This window comes from Rhinoderma darwinii, chromosome 6 (assembly GCF_050947455.1).
Source record: "Rhinoderma darwinii isolate aRhiDar2 chromosome 6, aRhiDar2.hap1, whole genome shotgun sequence".
NCBI classification, from domain to species: Eukaryota; Metazoa; Chordata; class Amphibia; order Anura; family Rhinodermatidae; genus Rhinoderma; species Rhinoderma darwinii.
The window spans coordinates 29,793,106-29,817,499 of NC_134692.1; the positions used below are offsets into that span (position 1 = coordinate 29,793,106).

General features: G+C 38.8%; 1 protein-coding gene across 3 annotated transcripts in view; it reads left to right on the forward strand.

The window, feature by feature from the left end:
- Window positions 1-671: 671 nt before the first annotated feature.
- Window positions 672-24,394, forward strand: part of B3GALT1 (beta-1,3-galactosyltransferase 1) — a 252,232-nt gene continuing 228,509 nt past the window's right edge. For 2 of the 3 annotated variants that reach the window (XM_075829399.1, XM_075829400.1), the window contains exon 1: window positions 674-888. The gene's annotated coding sequence lies outside the window, so the exon portion shown is untranslated. Of the gene's footprint in view, window positions 889-24,394 lie in introns of all 3 variants that reach the window. The other variant, XM_075829401.1, reaches the window with a different exon arrangement.

Consider the following 24,394-nt stretch of genomic DNA (forward strand, 5'->3'; position numbering starts at 1 on the left):
CAGCGTTGAAACGCGTAGCCACCATTGTTTATATTAAATAGATATATTTCAAACTATTCCACTTGCTATTTTCCCGTATATTCTATCAGCCACGTAGCAGCACCTTATAAGATCCTTCCTTTTCCATTTTTCTTCAACTATACTATACGATGGGAGTATTATAGCGTGAAGTTACATATATCTGTATCCTCAAAATATAACCACCATCGTTTGCTCCATTAAAAATGCAATTAACAGAGTGTAAATCCCAGGAAGATATACACTCTATAAAAAAACCTGTTATAAGATGGGATGTAGACACCCTACAGCTGCTGCAGAACCCCTTAAGAATCATCACTGGTCTGATCTCATGCTTTGCTGCAAGGTGTACTCATACATTAGCACTGGATCTGGAACTTAATTACATTTTAACACAGCCTAGAGGCATAAACCATGTGGGAGTGAGATGGGTCCTACTAAATATGTGATACAAGAAAAGAAAAGAACAATTCTTTATGAAATAGCTGCTGCCCACTCCTGCGCTCTCCATCTGTGCACTTGATTTAACCTCTCACTATACTGTGAGTGCAGCAGTGCCCCCCCTGTTTAGGACCAGGAGGGGCTTGTGACATCAGGGGCATTGACTTGCCAGGCTCCAGTTTCTTTTTGCACTGAATAAACCTGACTCTGGGCGTGTGTGGATTGCAATGGAAGGCTGGGCTTGTGTGCATTGAAGGCAGCCACTGCCAGGCTTGGGAGGCCCCCTCTCATTGCCGTTCTCTGCCTCTTGCAGCTGCAGGCAGCAGCATCACTTGCATGTGGATATCAAACCCTGTGTTTCCCAGGCTGCTGGTGACAACCTCTGCAGTGATTGCTCAGGACATACAAAGGATCCATCCTGCACTGATGGTATGTGCTGCCGGCTTTGTTTCTTATTTCCAAGCAGCGGTGTACCCAGCAATGTATGGAGAAAGGATGCTGCAACCTGGTGCGAGCTCCTACATTGTGCTCAATGCAGCCGCTCACTTGCTCTCTCTTTATCCCTCTGGTCCTTCTCTGCTAATAATGTCACAGACACAGAGCTGCTACCATTACAGATTTTCTGCGCTGGTGACATTAATCAGAAAATGGTAGCTGCTATGTCTCTGGTTTTTTCTTCAGTGCATCCCATCAACTCTGATTTGCTTCCTTGCATGCCATGTGTGGATCACTCACTGTTTCCTTATGGGACATAGGCTTCAGTTTACAGGCCCTTTCCTGTCAATGATATATATATATATACAGTTAGCCTGGATATGTTTACCAATGCACCTGTCAGGATGCACATCATGCCCATGCTGTGTTCATATTAACCAATGTAATAATATTAGGAGAGCAAGTTCCAGTCCTGATTGCCAACTAGAGATGAGTTGTGACTGTGAAGATTGTTAGTATTTTAAAGTGGTTGTTGGTACTTTACAAAATGTTGTTATTGTTGATAGATAGATGATAGATAGATAGATAGATAGATAGATAGATAGATAGATAGATAGATAGATAGATAGATAGATAGATAGATAGATAGATAGATAGATAGATAGATATGAGATAGATAGATAGATAGATAGATAGATAGATAGATAGATAGATAGATAGATAGATAGATAGATAGATAGATATTTGATTTCTCAATTGAATTCTCGGTTGCACTCCACTGATGTAATGACAGTCTGATATTGTGTTACCTCTCTCTCTCTCTCTCTCTCTCTCTCTCTCTGTCTATAAGATTGTTGAACATCAAAAGAGCAGCTCTATCATGAGAAGTCTCCATTGTGTGTCATTCTCTGGTGTTCTTATTTTGCCCTGACTTGTCTCATATACTGTGGTTCATGGATATTTAATGAAAACATTGTGTTATGTGGAACTACAGTTTGTTACAGATTACAAAAGTATCAAATTGAAGTTTAGACTTCCTTTAAAGAATGAAACATTTAAGATTAAACGGGGTATCTTGTCTTTTTTTTTAAATCATATATTTTGTTACATAGGAGAAGTATGGAATTGTAGGTTTTGAAGTAATAACAAATACAGCACACTTTTTTATTAAAAAATATTAGATGATAAACAATTAAAATGATAACACTATAATAAAAAATAATAATAGAAACATATAATGCCCATTATAGAATGACAATATATCGTTGAACATGTTGGTGTTTTATAAAATAGCTGCAAGCAGTTTCATTGTATCCATATTTAGCCTGGCATTAACCCATTGAGGCAAGATGACTCTTTAATTATTGCTATATCAGCTGTACATCTCTACATCCGAAGTCAAAATTTGAGGGATGCTTTGCTTTTATTTGTATAGCTATATATTCACTGCTATCGATCTATCTATCTATCTATCTATCTATCTATCTATCTATCTATCTATCTATCTATCTATCTATCTATCTATATATATATATATATATATATATATATATATATATATTTACACCATATATTATTTGCAGGTGTATATTTCATATAGAGGACTGTTTACATTTGTGTATGACTATTATCTATATGGTCAATAATTATATTCTCCTGATGTATTATAAGAGTTTGGTTTTCATGTTGTCAATGCAGTTTTTATTTTTGGATAAGTAAAAAGCTTTATGTGAAAACAAATATCAAAACCTGTATAGATAAAGGTCAGAGGGGTGAGATAATTCCTTTGCCTGCAGTGCAATAATCAGTTTGTATCTGAAGATCTGTCTGAAGCTGCATTATATATTGCACATTGTTGTTGTGGCCTACAGTTGATACCATGACTGATACTAAGAGTATGTTTTGGGTTGCGATACATATTCACATTGTTATGCTGATTTGTATTTGCTTAATTTTGCTTGTGAATAGAATGGAACTATATATATATATATATATATATATATATATATATATATATATATATAAAGTGTGCTGGATACAACTGTGGTGTTACAAGCAGAAAGTGAGTTGTAGTTAAGATAAAGAGTTGGAGAACTGGAAGTTACCAACAGTGTGGACGCTTACAGACCGTGCTGTCACTTAATCACTCTAGACCTGCTGCCAGTTGTGAGACTTAATACCAATGAGAGTGGCTAATACTGTAAATACCTCTAATGGCCGGATTATTAAATGTTAACAGCCTCTTAGTGAGAAAGTAAAAAAAGGAAGTGCTAAGTATATGACGTGTATCACTTGGAACATGATTAAAAGTACAGTATATCACATGTTGTGTTGATGGAAAATAATGGCCTCTATAGAGTGTACTCTATTAAATCATTTAAAATAGAGAAAGAAAGAAAAAAAGAAAGAAAGAAAGAAAGAAGGAATGAAGGAAAGAAAGAAAGTAGGAAAGAAAGAAAGAGCGAGAAAGAAAGAAAGAAAGAAAGAGAGAGATAGATAGATAGATAGATAGATAGATAGATAGATAGATAGATAGATAGATAGATAGATAGATAGATAGATAGATAGATAGATGTGCGGGGGGTGAGTGTAGCAGGTGCTTAGATCTTTGGCAGTGGAGTTTGACGACTCATATATACTCAAGTGGAATATTGATTGTGAAAGGTGACACTGGCTGGAACCTATGTCTGTTACCTATGGAAATGGGATTGTTGTTCACTGAGGCATTTAATGAGGACAAGAGGATAAGTGGTGGGACGTTCAGTCGTCATATTTGAACAATGCTGCTGTTTACAGAGTAATGTCTATGTATTGTCACCTGTCTGTAAGTGACAAGTAGCTGCACGGTTACCATTACAAAGAAAAAAGCAAGATGCATAAGCCTATACATAAACATATATGTATATATATATATATATATATATATATATATATATATATATATATATATACACACATACAATTTATTTATACAACTAGAGGGCGATGTTACGTTTAGGGGATTCTAAAAATCCCGGTCAACAAGTATCAATTAACACGTTAATGTATTCTTGCTTTTTGCCAGACACTGGACTCTATGTAGTACTTGTAACTGATGCTGATCCGTTTCCTTATTTACAGTTCTTTTCAAGTACACTGTTCTAATATCTTTTGACATTTTTGTATTCCAAGTTTTTAAGTATTTTTCTGGTGCTCCTAAGGTCCTCACCACTGTTTGATAGGTTTCCGTACTCCCGTGCTGTATGGCAATATCTCCAGGGGGTCTGTGTGGCACTATTTACAGGGGGGTCTGTGTGGCACTATCTCTAGGGAGTCTGTGTGGCACTATCTACAGGGGGGGCTGTGTGTGGCACTTTTTACAGGAGGTGTGTGTGTCGCTATCTACAGAAGGGGGTGTGGCGCTATCTATAGGGGGCTTTGTGTGATGATATCTACAGGGGTGTGTGCCACTTTCTACTGGAGGGGGTGTGTGTGGCGCTAACTACAGGGGGTGTGTGATGCTACCTACAGGGACTGTGTGTGGCGCTATCTACATAGGGGGGTTGTGTGTGATCCTATTTACAGGGGGCACTGTGTATGTGGTGCTTTACTTTACCCAATTATATTCAGAGGCACAGTGTTTGGTACCATTTTATTCAGGGGCGCAGTGTATGGTTGTTATTATTATATTTAGGTGCAGAGTGTGTGGCACCATGATAATTTTATCTTTGTTTATAAGAGTGGAAATGTTTGAAAAGTGAGGACTTGAAGACATCTGAATGTCAAATTCTACAGAAATGGGTCATGGCCGGGAGAAGTCGTCATGAGGTCTGGACCTGATGGAGAAGAAAAGAGGGGAAAAAAACTACTAGAATCTGGGAAGACGTCACCTGTGAGTCACTGTATTTATGGAGAATCTGTCACCTCTCCTGACATGTGTATTATAGGAAATCCTTGTATTTCACAAAAACTGTTTGTGCAGTCGAGGACTGATAGACAAATGGGTGTTACCATTCCCCTTGTCAGGAGAATGTTTCCCTGCACAGTGTGATACTGTCAGCGATGGTTGGAGTCTGTCAGTATGTAGGGACACAGCCCTTTGACAAGGGGAATCATAACACCCATTTGTTAATGCTTGCACAAAATGGTAGTGTTTACAATAGTAATGGCGCAGCAAGGCTGCCGATGGAGAAGGGGGGCCCAAATTTGGGTAAAAGCCCAGGGCCCATGGTTTACTTAATTTGCCACTGAATGTATTTTAGATACATTAGAGCAATTAAAAAGCAAAAGTATACATGCCATTTGATGTCTTGATTATTTTAACCACCAATCATTTTAAAATCAGCTTGAAGGTTCCAAAAACGCTCATTGTCCATATAGGAGGATTGATCAATGGACTGCAATGCAGTAACAAAAATAAAATATCAAAGAGATTTTCCACTTTGGACAATACTTTTTTGTTAGTACAGTCCCACGACAATAAGTTGATCCCAGAATATTAAAGGTCAAAAATCTCAGCAATCCATTTTATCCTGTGGGATCCCAGCAGTAAGTGTTACATTTTCCTGCAGCACTGGTTAAATGAAGCATTGCACGTACACGTGTCTCATTGGAATCAGTGGACTTTCTATGTAATACACAAACATGCTGGGTCCTCCAGACCAAGTGATGCTCCTTGTAGCCACTCTTTCTGACAGTTAAGGGTCCTAAATGGGGACCCTTATCAATGAATAAAAAAAATCTATTAATAGGGTATTTGAAAATGCATTTTCTAAATTAGACAACCCTTTTAAAGTGCAACTCCTAGAGAAAACGTTAATTCTGCAAGATTCCACCCTGCAAAATCTTAGTTACCTAAAGTTCCATACTGTGATCCACCATATCCTGAGAAATGTTTGCTCTGCTGGAACCTGTGATGCACCAAACACAATGAATGAGAAATATCTTTGGGTTTTTTTTTGTTGTTTTTTTTTTATATTGGAATAGGACCATGCTATATTACAATATTTACCTATAGTAACATGCTACCCTATTTGCACTGAGCATTACAGCCAATAATCAGCTATATGAGCCCCGTTACTATATGTTTTGCATTAATACCCGATCTGATTTACACAGAAACATCAGAAATCATTGGCTGCAGGTGGGATTATGTATCTCTTAGCAAACACATCTAATAATAGCACTGCTTCCTCTTCCCATCACTCTGGAACAGATCCAATATCTGACAATATCTTGGAGAAAGATTTGCCATATAAGAAATCACCATGTGTCATTTATTTCAATGTGTCCCTGAAGGGAACTCTACATTATAACTGGACTCTCAGGGAGATATTGGACAATAATGCAGAATGAGTATTTGTACAGATATTTTACAGAAGGCTGCGCTGCACATTTTATAACCTTTATAATGCAAACTTATACAAGGTAATGACAGTAAGAAGTGAGCCTGTTGGAGTGTTATGCTTTGCAGATTTGTAACACTCTGTAGTCATTTTAGGCTATATATAGAAAAAAATTACTTTCCAAAAGGATAACATGATCTCATATTTAAAGGGATAATCTCATTGAGTTTTCCAGGGTGCATTGCATGGCGGACATTCCAATAAACGTTTATCCATGTAATGCATGGATGGCTTGAGTATGTGAGTCTGCCAGAGGAAGTGGGGGACCCCCATTTCTGACATCTATGTGCCTAAATAGGTTAATATGAACAGGGGCTGCCTAGATAGACGACTGCCATGTGGCCAAGCAGTCAGTGGATTATCCAATATAAGTCAATAGAAAGATGTGCTGCTCTTTATCAATAGTAGCAGTTTCCATTGACTTTTATGAAAAGTCACTATTCTGACATCATGTCAACTGTAACTTCTTATGGTTTCTACTGTCATGCAACTTTTCTTAAAGTCATATATATGCCAAAGTTGCAATGTAAATTACTGTATGTGGCTAAACTCTATATTACAGGTACTCCATGTGTCATCTCTGTAATACTGCATTTGATGGAACATGGCACAATATTTTTTTCTTATGGCTTTATTGTAGAATCCATGAAATAAATAAATAAATTCATGATCCCATATAAAAATGGAGCCACTTGGAGGTACATTATGAAGTCATAGCAGGCTGTAAACACAGTAGAATGGTTCCATACCACATTGATCCATAATATAATTAAGTACATGACGCCTTAATATTTCACTTTTTAAACATGAAGCAAATTCAGAACTAGATTTTATATTAGAAATTTATTTAAAGGGGTTGTCAAGGATTTTACATTGATCGTTGGAGTCCCAACCTCAGAAGAAGGCATTAACAGAAGAATCAGCAAGCATTAACTTTAAAAAACAAAAAACAGACAGGGACCCTCTTCTTATATCCTAGGCATGAATACTTAAGTAAGCAGTGTGAATGTTTGGTACCAGTCACTTGCTGTATATAGTACCCACACAGTATGCAGCTCTAGTGCCAATCTATGTGGCATTAAATTGACATTGTATAAGCCTGGATCTGTGCTATCATGGTTTTATACACATATTCAGATTTTAACACTTCCATTGGCCGGCATCCATGATCCTTTATGAAGACCAGTAGAACGGGAAGCTGCCCCTGCTGTTATTAACTACACACAGCTTGTTTGCTTTTTTTTCCCTCTTGATGCCTCTGGATGCCAATTTATGTTTTTGACCCAGAAGTACATTTCTTTTCTTGGTTCATTTTGTTGAATTTTTTATTTTATTTTGTTTTTAAATTGTGTAAAATATGAAACAGGAATAATCTTGTAATTTTGTATATTTACCGACAATACTTCGCAATATTGCTAAAACATTTAATTTAATTCAAAGGGAGCAGAATTATATACCAGGCACATAAAAAATGAGGTTTGGGTTAATTTGTAGAGTTGGGAGTGAGGTATGGGAACTTCAGAATGAACAATTTAGCATTCCCCCCGCCCACTGCTTTAAAGCCAGATGGACTATTTTAGATCCCTCACTGATGTTATTAAAGAGGTACTCTAGATCGGTCAGATATTTTCTTGACCTCCCGAAGCTGCAAGTTTAAAGTGTTGTTTGGACATTATTTTTTTAAACAGAATATCCCATGACATTAAGATGATCACAGGTTGTCCAACTGCTGCGACTACCAGGAACTATTTGTAATCTGTAGAGGGATACAGAAGCGTTAGATTTGTCTGTTTTGCCATCACAGGAGCAAAAGACACTCTTTGCAGCTGCTATCTGACCAGTGTAATAGACGAGGGTCCTGAATAGTGTACAGACCCTTATAAACTACGTTTTTTTGTTTTCTAAACCAGACAGACCTTTAAATAATAACGTTCTGACCACACAAACTATAGGATCCCATTACTCTGGTAATGGTATTTACATATATGTATCTTATATCACTTATAAAATAGAGTAATATACTACCCACAAGTAGGTAAAACTAGAACGCTTATTTATACCAAGTAAAAAATATTTACAAACAACATGAGGTATATTATAGAAGATGACAAAAAACAACTATATTGCAACTTATTGCACATTACTAAACAATATCTGTCAGTGGTGTCATACTTCTCTGTGTAGTATGACACTACTATGTTTGCACCTATTTAGATCCATATACCGTAAGTGAAAAAGGTACATTACCCATGGTCCCAAATTCCTCAATCCCAACACATCGCACCCCTTGGTCTGATTAAAGTATATGGGACCATGGGTAGTTAATCAAAACATAAATGGCAGTGTGTATTAGAGGTGGTTGTCCGCTTTGGACAATCCCCTTTTGTTATAAGAGTACCTTGACAATTAGCCTATTTCCAAAATGTACCCCTGCTGATCCCCTCCAGCGATCAGAAATAACATGTGGGGAAAAATGGCAGTAAGTGTTTAATTTCCCTGCAGCGCGACCACAGGGAAAATTAAGTATTACACAGTGCCCTTTCAAACAGACATATCATATGGATTTTTCCTCCTGAATTTATCAGAAAATATGACTAACAACACAGGCTTAGTTTGGAATTTTATACATTTAATGCGTCCAAGCTGCTTTTTCTCCCCTCTCTCTTACTTAGCTTTTAACAAGTCACTATAAAATCACGAGAAATGTAACCGTGTTGGACTTCTTGTGATGGGTACAAGGTCACCCATGACCATGTTTACCATAGAGAAGAAATGAGGTTGTGTTAATCCTGTAGTGTTACCTTGACCAAACATTGCTGTGTAAACCCAGCTGCAAAGTGAATGTCCACCTTTTTCCATTTTTAGGCCCATCATTCTGTGCTGATTATTTTAAACAGAGTTCCAAATCCCCTGCATAAATTAGTTAAATTATAAAATTCTCACTGCCTACATACACCTCTAGGGGGCACTTACTGCATACTGTGTTCTTATGGAGTTTAACCCCTTAATGACCGGGCCTGAAAAGTCCGTAATGACCATCTAAATTTTTCCTTTTTTGCCTCCCTGCCTTTCAGCAGCCATAACTTTTTTTTTTTTACGCAGTTTGGAGGTAGAAACAATTCACTGTGTAAGTTATATAATTTATTTATACGCCGTGTATATAGGAAAAAGCTACTTTCGGCATTGTATTTTTTTGTTTATTTTTTATACCATTCACGTTTCACACTAAATAACCTGTTAAATTAATTCTTCAGTATATCACGGTCATGTAGATACCTAACATGACTAGTTTTTTTGTTTTTATGTAATGTAGGGGCAATAAAATCTATTATATCCAAAATAATGTATTTTTTGGGGGACTGTCAGTATGACACAGGCTTCTGTTAGGGTAGCACATAGTGTGCCGTAACAGCAGCCCTGGGGTCCTTTCTAGGTCCCCATGGCTGACCGCAGAGGGATTCCTCTGTCTTCGATCGCGTCACTGGGTTTCTAGTGATGTGATTGAAGAGGGACGTTCCCTTTAAACACGGAGCGCGGCGGTCAAAGGGTTAAACAGCTGGGTTCCGAATGTTTTCCGATCCCAACTGTTTTCGGGAGGCTGCTCTAAGTTCAGGAGCTGTAAGTTACAGCTCCTGCTTAGAGGAGGAGTGCTCACAAGAGCGCTCAATCGCCTCTGCTAAAGCGGCGCCAAATGATGGTAGGTGGACGTTAAGGAGTTAATGTATGAGCAGTGTGCCTTAAGCTCCTAAACTCCCTGTAGCAGTGACTGTAAACAGTCAGATTTTTTTTTTTAACTCTGTGTCTATGCAGGGGATTTGTAGGTCTGTTTCAGAAGAATGGAGCTCCATTTGCTATAAAGATAGATTATAACATGAATGTTGGATCAACAGTATTTAGGGGGAAAAAATGGTGTTCAAGGGTGGATAATCACTATAAACTGAGCATGATGACTCATTTGAGATGGTCTGGTTGCTATGGATGAATTGCCACACAGCTACAGTCCTCTGTGTGGCGTTGTCAGGGGGCACATCCCTAGCAACCAGTCTGTCTCATTACTCAGGCTGAAATGGCACTAAGCTAAGGGCAGAGAAATTGCAGCATTGAAACTGGGCTTGGCCCTTTCTCTATCCATTACTGTCATATTAATCACATTTATGTAAGAATATATTTAGATAGAAAAGTGGAATCTGTAATATTTCTCTGTGTCCCATTTTCCTATATTGTAAAGCTACAGACTATAGTTTATTTTACACAGAATATTAGACACATTTCCTTATGTCAACTCATTTCTTATGACTGTGACTTAATAAAGTGACAATAAAGTAATAGGATCAGATCCTATAAGAAAAACATGATGGCCATTGATGCACAAAAGGCTCTTGGAAGACAACACCATGCTCATCAGAGAATTGTAATCATTTTCAAGATGATGTTCTCTATATGTAATCTCAAGTTGATACATGACACTGCTATCAGAATGTAGAAGGCTACATGTAGCAATAAATAGAGACTTTGTTCAGTGAGAGGCATTGAAGCAGCTGACCTTTATGTTGCAGAGGTGGCTTAATGGCAATCTACACTGAATAAAGCCAGTAGTGTGGCTGAAAGCAGGCAGCTCTTCCTTGACAGATGGTGAGAAGGAGTCAGTTATGGTACAATATAAACAAGCTTATATCTGATCAGTACTGGGAGATGAGGAACAGCTTACTGCAAGGGGAGAGGGGTAGTCTTCAGCACCCCAGCTGTTGCAGAGCATTAGGGTAAGGCAGTAATATGATGTGTAACCCAGCTGGCATCTGGAAAATGAAAAAATATAATAAAAATCTAGGATACCATTAAATACAGATGGGAAGAATAAAATTGTATGTATTCCTCCTGACTCTATTTTCCTTTGAATTAACAGTAATAGGTATCAATTAGAATATTCTACTAGATATACAGTAGTTGTACTGTATCAAACATACAGAATATAGCTGACATGTTAACAGCATACCCAGATGATAATAGTCAATGGATTTATTAATAGTATATTATACTAAATATAGCTAAGGTGCCCCTAGATGTTGATCTAAATGATCAGACTACCTATAACTGATTGAAAGTTCTTTGTCATTAGTAGTATTTTTTTTTCAGATTAACAGCACACCAGGTGGTGAGGCTGAGTATTGCAATTAAAATGTATTTATGGTTTATTGCTAACAGTACTCGTATAAACAGAGATCACATTTTTATAATAGTAGCATATGAGACTGGGGATTATAAATTATATCATTTTAATATTTCAAGATAAAAGTTGCTCAATGTTTAGTCTGCAATAGTATTAATTGATTGGATAACTCCTTATACTGACGTCCAATTTACGGTCTTTTGTACACCTGTGTGTTTTTCATAGAGACCCTTATGTCTGATTTGAGAATGCAATAGGGGCCCAGAAGGATCCCAGAATTTTTTCCCTATTTTCTAGACCCAGAAATACAAATCTGGCATTTGGCATAAATACTGATATGTCTAACATTCTAGGGGCTGGTCTGGGTAATCTAACTTTAAAGATTTAAATTCCCATTCTAAATGTGTTCCTGAAAAATGTTTCCAGGCATGCTTTTTAGATTGCTCTTGCTTTTAGGACGTAAATCTTCTAATCTTGGTATTTCACAATAATTATCAGTTTTCTTTTGAGCCAAATTCAGGCATATAAAACTAAATGTAAATGCATGCTGCATTCTCAAAACGGAGGTGTACATCAGTAAATCTCACATCTCTGGCTATTAAGATGTTAAATACAGCAAGATGGCTAGTCGTTGCTTTATTATTATTTGGCAGATCTGATCCTATAATTGGGCTGTTCGATAAATTGGGGCTAATGAATGAGAATGTGCAATATTCATCAATACTGTCTCAAGAATAAATTATTAAAATGTTTTTTGGGCTCATGGTAAATGTTTTTATTCTGATACACACATTATGAAGCCAAAATTCAGGCCCCATGCACACAGCCGTATAACACATCTGCAATACTGCATTAACAGAATTATATCGGTCCATACTGTACCTCCAAGTGCCTTCAGATATTTCATGGAGACACACAGTGTTTTTTTCACATTGATTTTATGAGAGTCCTTGAGAAAAAAAATGTAGCATGCACCATTGAATTTCAGATTACTTCTAGGGGAAAATATGGTGTCCCGGAGGCACTATATGGCAGTACACTGGAATGCCTATGGGTGTGTAATATAAACTGATGGGGACTCTTTGTGCCGTTGTAGAGGGGGGGGGGGAGAGTGATAATATCATGTGCATGGGCCCTAAGGAATTACTCACAATACTATATAATGGATGTATACCAGTTCTATCTGCAATACAGCACTAACCTGTGGAGATTTACTTCCCCTGTGCGACTCCAAATGTATGTTTTGGTTACGCAGTCCATAAGAAAGTAAATTGTGGATTGCTCCATCAAATGCTGTATAGCTGTGAATCCCCCCCCCCCCCCCCCTCCAAAAGTAGATTGAGGCTGGAAAACCAAATCTGTGTCTATAGATCTGTGAAAACTCATACTGAACTCATAAATATATCAAACTGAACTCATACAGAACTTATACTGAACTCATATAGCGATCATACAGTACTCATACAGGACTCATACAGAACTCAAACATATATCATTGTGAACTCATGCTGAACTCATACAGAACTCATACAGAACCCATACATATATCATTGTGAACTCATGCTGAACTCATACAGAACTCATACAGAACCCATACACAACTCATACATATATCATTGTGAACTCATGCTGAACTCATACAGAACTCATACAGAACCCATACATATATCATGCTGAACTCATACTGAACTCATACAGAACTCATACAGAACTCTTACTGAACTCTTACATATATCATGCTGAACTCATGCTGAACTCATACATAACTCATACATATATCATACAGAACTCTTACAGAACTCTTACTGAACTCTTACTGAACTCTTACTGAACTCTTGCTGAACTTATACAGAACTCATACTGAACTCATACATATATAATGCGGAACTCATACAGAACTCATACAAAACTCATACAGAACTCATACAGGAGTCATACTTAACTCATTAATATATCATGCTGAACTCATACAGAACTTATACTGAACTCTTACTGATCTCATACAGAACTAATACTGAACTCATACATATATCATGCTGAACTCATACTGAACAAATACTAAACAAATACAGTAACACATGAAACTTCAGTGGTGTAGTTGAGTGTCATATTGTTGTTCATGAGGCCTAATACTAATACCAAGTCTAATACCCTAAAGCATACTTTTTGAAAGACAAAATTTAAAATTAGGAGCAAATAACCTGTAACAGTTCCCAGGTTTGTTACTATGGAGGTCATTATAATTTTTAGTCTTGTTTACAATATTACTTATGCTCCATGCATACGGCCGTAATTTTGATCCGCAATTATGGACCGTAATTGCGGATCGAAGTAGAGACCCATTCATTTGTATTGCTCACGGACACCTTCCCGTATATTTACGGGAAGGTGTTCGGACCGTAGAAATGACCCGCAAAAAATGGGACATGTTCTATTTTTTTATTTTACAGACCGTGCTCCCATACTTTATAATGGGAGCACGGCCGGCAAATGTGGGTTACTGTCCGCGGCTGTCCGTGCCCGTAATCACCGGCCATGATTACAGGCACGGCCGTGTGAAGGAGGCCTTAGGCCCCATGCACACGACCGTATTTTTATCCGTCCGCAACTACTGTCCGTAAATACGGATTCAAAGTCATTCGCAACTTATCCGCATATACGTAACGTAGTGCATCCTTAATGCATCCGTATATACCGATTCACAAAATGAAGAAGCGACGCTTCTGTAATTACAGACGGCAATGGGTGCACACTTGTAGCCATCCTTAATTACGGAAGCGCCGATAGACTTCTATGGGGAGTCGGTGCCGTAATTATGGACAAGAATAGGACATGTTCTATATTTTACGGATCATTTCTACGGAACGGACACCCATCCGTAAAAATATGGAAAGGTGTCCGCAGCCCATGTAAATGAATGGGTCCGTAAGTACGGTCCGTAATTGCGGATGAAAATTATTTTATTAGAATGAAAAATTAATGCCATTTAATTCTGATATAATCTATAGAGAATGTTACACGTTCTCACTTTAACCCATTAATCTGTATGCAAGACAAGCGGAATAACTGATGCATAAAATAGCAAATACTATTTTAATGATAGAATAAATATAATTTATCAGCATTTACCCCAACTGGGCTTACTTTGGGCTGCTGGTTACCATACCGATTGCTGAGAAAACAACACGCTCACAACTAGGGATGTCACGATACCAAAATTTGGACTTCGATACCGATACTTCGTTTAGTATTGCGATTTCGATGCCAATTTCGATACTTTTGCCAACAGTAATAAAAAAAAAATTCTTCCGTTTTCTGATGTGAGGCGCGACGTGTGATTAATTTTGAACGCGCCTCACATTAATAGTAATTAATCCCATCATGTTTCTCAGTCATAATGGGTTAATGTGTAAGGTACATGATGGGGTTAATTACTATTAATGTGAGGCACGTGGAGGTGAAATTCATCGCACCTCGCGCCTCACATTAATAAGTGATAGAAAGCAGTGTTTATTTTATTTTTTTACAGCGCACACATCATAAATGATGCAAAAAAATTATTGTGTGCGCCATTACTGAATGTGTGAATATTTTATGTATTGAGACTTATTTTAATGTTTATTGTAATAAAGGTGTATGTGTATTTTTTTAAATTGATACTTTGTTTTTACTTTATTTTTAAACTTTAATGTACTGACATATATCAGATATGTGCCAGTACATTAGCCTGTGTACTGATAGTACACAGGCAGTTGTTAGGACATACTTGGGTATGTCCTAACAACATGAAATATGGTAAGACAGCCCTAGGGGCTGTCAATAGACCCTGGGCTGTCTGTCCATATATGGTATGGCCCTCGATCGCGTCACAGGAATTCCCTGTGACTCGATCCAGGGGCATCCCCCCTGCTCATTTTCTCCTGAATGCTGCAGTCAGTTGTGATCGCAGCATTCGTGGGAATAACGGCGGAGATGAGAGGTTTCTCTGATCTCCGCCGTTATAGAGCGGGGCTGCGGCTGTGTAATACTGCCATTGCCCCGCTCCTGACAGGAAGTGCGCTCGCGGTCAGCATGAGGTGATGCGGCCGGCGCTGCACTAATGAGCGTCGGTTCAGGCACTGGGGACAGAACATGGGGGTGTTTTGTAGCGCGCCCGCCATGTTCTGTCTCCAGTGCCGCCGCTCATTAGTGCAGCGCCGGCCGCATCGCCTCATCCTGACCCCGCGAACTTATCATGACTCAGGAGCGGGGCTGTGGCTGAATTACACAGCCGCAGCCGCGCTCCCATACATTCATGTATTACTATACTGAGCTGAGCTGTGCGGCTGCGCAGCCAAGTATCGAAATACAGGAAATAGCGGTATCGAACCGTTTAGGGATGCACAGTATCGAAACAGTATCGAAGTTTCGATGCACCGTGCATGCCTACTCACAACCAACTTACAGACTGAAACTGTCAGTGGAATTTACTGACCATCTACTGGCTTACTTTCCAGAAACTACTCCATACGGCGATAAGTATATGGTCTGGAAGACTAATGCTTTGTTTGTCAAATGCATTTGTGTTTTGCCTGTCATGCCAATGTAGCCGTAACTACACCGCGGACCTAATATGGCTTTACTATTTAGGCCCCATGCACCGTGTTCGGTCCGTGATATACGGTTCGCATGTCGGCCGCATGTCCCGGAACGAACACAGTGCAGGGAGCCTGGCTCCTAGAATCATACTTATCTATGACGCTAGGTGTGACTGCCTGTCTGCGTAACTACTGTCCCGTACTGAAAACATGATTACAGTATGGGACAGTTGTCCCGCAGCGAGGCAGTGACACATGGGGCCATAGATAAGTCTGATGCTAGGATCCCGTCTCCCTGTCCTGTGTTCAGTCCGGGACATGCGGCCGACATGCGGACCGTATATCACGTACCGAACACGGTCGTGTGCATGGGGCCTTACTGCTGTTGGCAATGTTTCAACAATTGTGTCTTTGAAAAGGTGACAAAATTAACCTTAAATCTGCGGCTGATACATTCCTATGTCCACGTGGTATTATACCAGATAGGCTGCTTGCCTCCCATTCCCTGCTGCTATACGGGATTCATATTTATCTTATCACTCACATGGTTTATATATATAGGATCAACTTATCTACTAGGAATTGTCATCAGATACATTCATGTGTTGCATCTTATGTGCATAATTTATGCTTTCATACGCGACTTGGTTAATTGTACTAAGTGAGTTATTTTTCATTTCACCCAGTCGGGCTTGTGATGTCTATATTCTCCTTTTATGTTTGTGTTTTTTTCTATTTTTTGGATACAGGATCACAATTGGTGCTATTCTTGTTTTTTAAATAATATTTTGCAAATAAACTTTTTGATATTTTCATATTAATGCTGAGCCGAGTGCCTGTTTGACCAGGGATTATCCCTTGTCTTGTTCCTTCCCTACCCTTTCCCTTCCCCATTCCTTTCCTTCCTTCCCATCTCTTTCTGTGTTTTTTTGTATTTGAGAGACCATTTTAATGATGTATGAGTTTTTGGTCATTGATTATTAAAATCAAGCTAAAGTTGGTGGTCACAGTAGTAGTGTCTTATTCATTTCCTTCTCTGCTATTGCTGATTACAGTAAATGTTCCTGTTTAACAAAAAAAAAAAAAAAAACTACTATCCCACTCCTTAAATATAAGTCAATGTAATTTATTTGATGTAAATATATAGGTGAAATGAAAGAAATGTCTGGTAAGAATGCCCTAATTAAACACATTAGTCTCAGCTGATTAATTAATTGATTAATTAATGGGTTGATTGATTACATAACACTGGTTGCTATGACGACCTCATGTTGTCTTTACTTTGTAAATCATCTTGTGTTCTATAGTTACAATGTATCCTTTGCATTCCTTTCCTCTTTATTTATAAAATATTGTTCTAGGTACAAGCTTTTATAGAAACACTGTACATATGGTTCGGAGTATGTTCACACCAACAGGGATCGGATGAGTAATGAATATATAAAAATGAAATGATTGATGACAAAAGTTGTCATCCGTCTCCTTGGTTTTTTCAGTCTATGGAAAAATGTCAGATCTTCCAGCATTGAAGTCATTGGGATAACATAGTTTTCCATCCTTTGTTCTTTAACATTGATATAAATGTGGCTACAGATAGAAAACATTTATCACCCTTGATATTGTTTCCAGTGTCAGATTCTAGTTACATGGACCCACTAAGGGAAATGTTTCTGAGGACTTTCCTTCATCTATGCAGAGTTGGTGAATATCCACTTATCTGCATTTTTAACTTTTCCGTTATCATTGCGCACATGTCATGAAAGCGGTTGTCTCATGAAGACAACCCCTGTCCATCCGCCCTAATAGGGCAATAGAACATTATAGGAGAGGTCCTCCGATCAGGAAACCCATCTATGAGCCAGAATGGAGAGCCGCTCTGTCCGACTCGAGCTGCCCTTGGATTACAAGGACGGCTATTCATCTGAATAGCCCCTATGTAATACTACATTTCACCTCCAGCGGTTGCTGCAGGGGAAATGCCTGGCCCAGTTTTTCCCGGAAAAATTAACCAATTGTTATAGGGTTGATTCACATCTGGGTACTCTAGTGAACCAGTTTGACCTGGTTGGTTACATCTTTTCAATCCATCATTCTATTAACTTCAATGTTAAAAACCGTTTGAGTCAGTAAATCAGATGATGAAACATGTTCCTGCCTATAAGTGATGTCTATCACCATGACAGAGATAGGGCAGTTTCGGAACAGTTGTAATACAACTGACAATACTTAAGGTGGTCTTTCATGGCCCAATGTAGGCTGTGTAAATGAGCACCGATCAGCCAGACAGCTCATTGATCGTTACTTTGATCGCTCGTCCCCGTACATTTCTAACATGGTAACACAGGGAGCTGTGCTGTTGACAACCATAATATTTTCGTCATTTAATATAATACAATCAACCGATGAATGAGTGTTTGCTCGTTCATCGGCTGATCATTGCCCTGTTTACACTGGGAAATTATCGTGAACAAGTGTTCTGTGAACGCTCGTTTGGCCGATAATTAGCTGGTGTAAAAGGGCCCTTACTGTATTATGACTGTATCAACTGCCCCCCCCCCCCCGCCATTGTTCTACTGAACACATTGAGATCATCATAAAACCCTATGTGTGTAGTAAAACCCTGGAAGGTCCGGGAGCTGTGGTAATACTAAGGCTTCGTTCACATCTGTGTTGGGGTCCTGTTCTGATGGAAAGCTCCGGCGGAACGTCAGAACGGGACCCCGAAGCAGATGTGAACGAAGCCTAAGAATTTTAAAATGCAGCTATATTACAGCTGTCTGTAGCCGCCCAAAAACGAATACATTTTTTATTGAAATCAATGAGATCCGCTTTGAGATCTGCTTCCGATGGTCTTTTGTTTAAAAAAGACCATAGAAATGAAGGGGAAAAAGCTGATCGTGTGAACAGATCCTACAAATGTCTTGAACTGTAATTAGTGAAATTAGAAGTTATTAACAGATTGGTTGTTTTTAAAACAGGGTTGCTTTGCTGGAATTTTACAGACACAATGTGATCTGTCCCTCAAGGTATTTAATAGTCACAAATATCTGTTAATTCTAATTGAAGACAAAAACATTAGTGCAACCTATAGCAAGTAAGTAGAGGATTTCTTTAATTCTCTTTTACTTTATAAATTTAATATTATGATGAAGTTTGTAACGTGATTCACATTCTAAAGGATAACTCCACATGTGATGAGTCATAGTACCAGCAAATGCGCTAACCAATTACTTTACAGCTGTCTGGATGACTAACAGAACTAGGGTAGCTATGGTAACCCGGAATATTGATTCACAATGTGGGTTTTCTTTCAAGTTCTAGGTTAGTTACAAATCTCTGTTGTACTTATTTAGTAGAAAAATTAAAGCTGGTCATAGATGTAAGGCTGGGTTCACACGACCTATTTTCAGACGTAAACGAGGTGTATTATGCCTCGATTTACGCCTGAAAATACGGCTCCGATACGTCGGCAAACATCTGCCCATTCATTTGAATGGGTTTGCCGACGTACTGTGCAGACGACCTGTAATTTACGCGTCGTCATTTGACCGCAGTCAAACGACGACGCGTAAAATATCAGCCTCGTCAAAGAAGTGCAGGACACTTCTTTGGACGTAATTTGAGCCGTTTTTCATTGATTCCAATGAAGAACAGCTCACAATTACGGCCGTCAAAGACGCCTCGCAAAATGCGAGTACGAGCAATTACGTCTGAAATGACGGAGCTTTTTTCTCCTGAAAACAGCTCCGTAATTTCAGCCGTAAATGCAGCTAGTGTGTGCACATAACCTAAGGCTGGGTTCACACACCCTATTTACGGACGTTATTTGGGCGTTTTAACCTCGAATTACGTCCGAAAATACGGCTCCAATGCGCCGGCAAACATCTGCCCATTCATTTGAATGGACTTTACGATGTTCTGTGCCGACGGTAATTTTTTTTACGCGCCGCTGTCAAAAGACGCTAGCGTCAAAGAAGTGCCTGTCACTTCTTGGGACGTAATTGGAGCCGTTTTCCATTGACTCCATAGAAAAACAGCTCCAATAACGTCCGTAAAATACGCCGTGAAAAACGCCTGCACTTGCCTTTACGTCTGAAATTCCGGAGCTGTTTTCTCCTGAAAACAGCTCCGTTACTTCAGGCGTATCGGATGTGTACGTGTGAACATACCCTAAGGATCAACGGCTGATATTTTTTGATCAGTACGTAAAAACACATATCCCCTAAATGCAGTGATGAATCTTAAAGGGGAATTACCAGAAGTTTTTTTTTTAAATTGCATATTTTTTGCAACATTATCAATGCTTGAAGTTGTCTGCAACTGTTTTGCTTCTGTGTCTCCATGTCAACAATTATTGTCCCGAGTTTTGGTGGTTCAAACTTGTCATAGGAGTGTTGTGTGAATCCAAATGACCATGTACATTAAAGGGGTTGTCTCATAGCAGAACATGGTGGCATATGTCTAGGCTATCAGTAAGGGTCATAGCAGTCAGACTCCTGGTGGCATATACTAGTGATTGCAAGAACAATGTGGCAGGGGCGCTAGAAAAACACCATGCCACTCCACCTCCTGTCGGCCCTGTTAGTTTTTTTTCCAGGTGGCCACATGGTCGTTTATTATAGTCAAAGTTAACAACAAATATGCTCAATGTGACTCAGGACTTGTTCAAATGTCAAATACATGACAGGATTTCACAATAACAACAAACCAGAATTACGTTGGGTGGTGTTGCAAACCCTTAAGAATTTTATGATAGATAATAATATATTTTTTTAATCCCTTCTTTGTCACAGCAAAGAAAAATTCAGTTTGGGGAGGGAATTAAGAAAAGTTCTTCAAATGTTATTTCAGTAAAGGATTTCAATTGAAAACACTGTACAAAGTCTCCGTCCCATGGGGCGTTGGTGGGAAAGAACGGCCTGAAACATTCTGCCGCTCTAATTAAGTAAAGTCTGGAGTCTTTCTTAAGCTAATTATGATTGACTTGCCAGTCAGGAGAATTGTCCTAGCTATCACCCTCTTGCTGTGTATATGACTTATTCTATATTTTTTACATCTTTTTATAGATATTTTTACAATGGAATTGCATTTTTGGTAAAAATTAGAAATGACAAATAGTCATCAGCCATATTAAATGTTAAATTTGCTAGTCAATCATTTCCGGCTTTCTAGTTTTTTAGCTCTGTTCTATTAGGCAGGGATCACACATACAGTTTTCATGTAGTTTTTGGCTCAGTTTTTTTTAAACCAAAGCCAAAAGTAGATCCAACAGGAAGGAAAGGACTGACGCATCTCCTTTTTTGTCCACTCCTGTGTTTGGCTTAAAAAATTGAGCCAAAAACTGCTTTAAAACTCCATGTGTTATCTTAGCCTTAGGGTAAATCTAAAATCAGTGATTTCAGCTCACTACTGTATCTACTGTCCGATCAGAACAACCCCTTTCCATATACCCCATTACGGCATATGGACCTTAAATAAGGGGGTCCCTCATTTGGTAGCTACTTCTATTTGCCAGAGCGGAGAGTCGCCTGCTCGTTTTGTAAGAGCGGCTCCTGTTTTGGCAGACCCAGCGCGCCCTTGCATTACATGAATGGCCATTTGGCAGGGTAGATGCGTAGCTGGCCGCTGCTTTTTTAATAAGTGGTTGTCTTCATGAGGCAACCCCTTGAGTGACTAAAACATCATCCTCACATTTCTGGCTTAGATTGCTGCTTTCTTTTTACCTCTGCACCCAAATACTTTACACTGCAGGTCTGCTTGTTCACATTGGCTGCTGTATATAACACAAGCACACAACAAGACCATTAGGAGGTAAATGTATGGAGAACTAATTATCATATGTAGGGATGGATTTTTTTTAACTACAAGTGTGAAAGAGAAGAAGATCATCAAGTAATTGCCAAATACAATATTTTGAGGTCATTGGATCTCATTATAGAGGGTTCTAATTCTGCTTTCAATTCCACAACAAAAATTCCAATCTAACTTCAGTCCCTACCATACTGCTTTCTAGTTCAGGCATGTGTCCTCCCAATTTACTCTAGGACTTGGAGCCATCTTCCATAACTGCATTTGAATCATGAGAGGAGCCTCCCTGCCCCATTCTTTCCCAGGTCCCTAAGTGAATTTTTTTGTCCGTGATCACGACAGTATGGCCTGGTCGGAGATTGTGGTCACTGAGACAGGAAGTGATTGAGAGATGCAAACAGGAAGACATCAGTTGGGACACAGGGGGGCGTCACAAAGAAAATTGACTTTGTCACATGGCATGTTATATGTGGTACATAATTATATTTTTTGCCAATTCGCTTTTAAATATGAACAAAAACAATTTATGTGATATTATTGTTTTTCGTATACATTTTAAATGTAATATATTAGTAGATTGTCCTCACAAATCAACAAAAGTTAAACATATCTTAAGTGGAAATTTGTTCAATTTATTGAGCTGGAAATTAGTATTATCTGCTCAGTCAGACATCCATAAAATAGATCTTCAGATCAATTAAACATTCTTCATATTCAGAAACCTTTATAAGTCCTTCTTAATGGATTTTTTATTAATACATTGCTTTCACCAGTGGTCACGTAGTATGCAAATAGGACACACTGTTTCATTCTCAAAATGACTTGATGCGTGTGTAGGCCATAATGCATAGTAATGTGTGACTGTTTGTTTGATAGCACTTTGCTGGCACTCACCAGGATGGAGTCTATTAGAAGGATAATACGAGGCTGCAAAAATACGGCAGCGGTGGATGTTTTTGTTCCTGGTATTGTAATTACCAAATCTAAATATTGATCTAAAAGTTAAAAAAAAATATTTCAAAGGTGAGGAAACACTGGGGAAATTTTTGGGAAACGTCAATTCTAAAATAAAGAAAATGGGAGTAAAATGCACCTAATTTATTAAGAGGTGCACATCTATGGCCGCCATGAGCTGGTTTAGATTGGCGCCATAATATATGCCAGTTTCTGTTGTAAATTATGCTAAATTTGTCAAGCCGCTTGTGGCCTCGCCCTTCTACTTAGCTCCACCCACTTTTAAGAAATTTTGTGAACAGCAGAAACAGCACAAAAGACAATCCTGTTTTAAATAGAAGCCAGCCGATTGTCGAGAATCCAGTTTCTCTAAACATCACCCCCCCCCACACCCGTCTAGGGAAATGTAGCATTACATGGCGGCCTGTCAGATGAATGGTCATCCATGTGATTCATGCACTGCCTGTCTGCTATAGCCGCTGCTTATTAGCGGCTCCCAGCTCTGGTTCATAAAGTTAGTGGTTGTCTTTATAAGTAATTGGGCGAATTTATTAAGACTGAAGTAGGATGCAACAAATTTATTTAGGGAAACACGCCTCTTAATAAATTTGTTGCATCTTCGGCTGTCCATGCACCACGGAGTGAAATCTACGCCAGCCAAGAACTGCCAAGATTTCACTATAACTAACACCAGAGACTAGCGTTGAGTTTAGAGAAGTCCCGCTCCCTTCCTCTAAGCCCTCCCCACTTTTTAAAAAAGTGTCACAAAAGTGTTGCAAAAAAGTCGCAATTTTTGTGACTTTTGAGCCTTCGCGACTTTTCTACACAACAGAACTGGCATAGAAGTTTTGATAAATTTCCTCCATTATCTGGAACTGATAGAAATTCAATGTTCACCGTTGGCAATTCCCAACTATGTTTTTTTTCTGTTTGAATCTCAGCCTAAAAGTTTTCTGACACTTTTCTACTAGATGACTATATGGAAGCAGATTTTCAATTTCTAATGAGGCTTTTTTTTTGTGTGACCTTGTGGTAGGAACATAATTGTTTAAATAAGTGAAACTTTCATCTGCAAGCTAAGATGTTGACATTTACTGTAAAAGCTGGAGAGCAACTACAAAGTGCATCTATGCCTCTGGAGGATCCAGCACAGATGTGTATTACAAGGACAGCCATTGATTACAATAGGCACCATGTAATACTTCATTTCACCAGTGGTGGTGCTGCTGGTTACTTCAAAGATTGCAACTAATTGCTGGTGCTCTACGCAGCTGATCAGCTTATTTTTAGAAGACCTTTCTGGGGGAAGGGGGCAAGTTGGTCCATGTAACCCAGGCCTTTTGTGTGTGTGTTTGAGGGGTGTAACTGGCACCAGCACAAAAGTTTAATAATAATAATAATGAGGATACATACTGTTTTAGCATGATGAAGGAGAAAGATGCCATCAGCCAGCAACAGCGGTTCTGGGAAAAAGCAAGCTGATAAATGGGCCACTGAACTCTGAATCCATGTATGCATATGAGTTTGCAGGGATTTCTATATATTACTTTGTGGGGAAGGGGCACTAGAATTTGCCTGGATTGCAGAAAAGACTAGCTTTACTCCTGTCA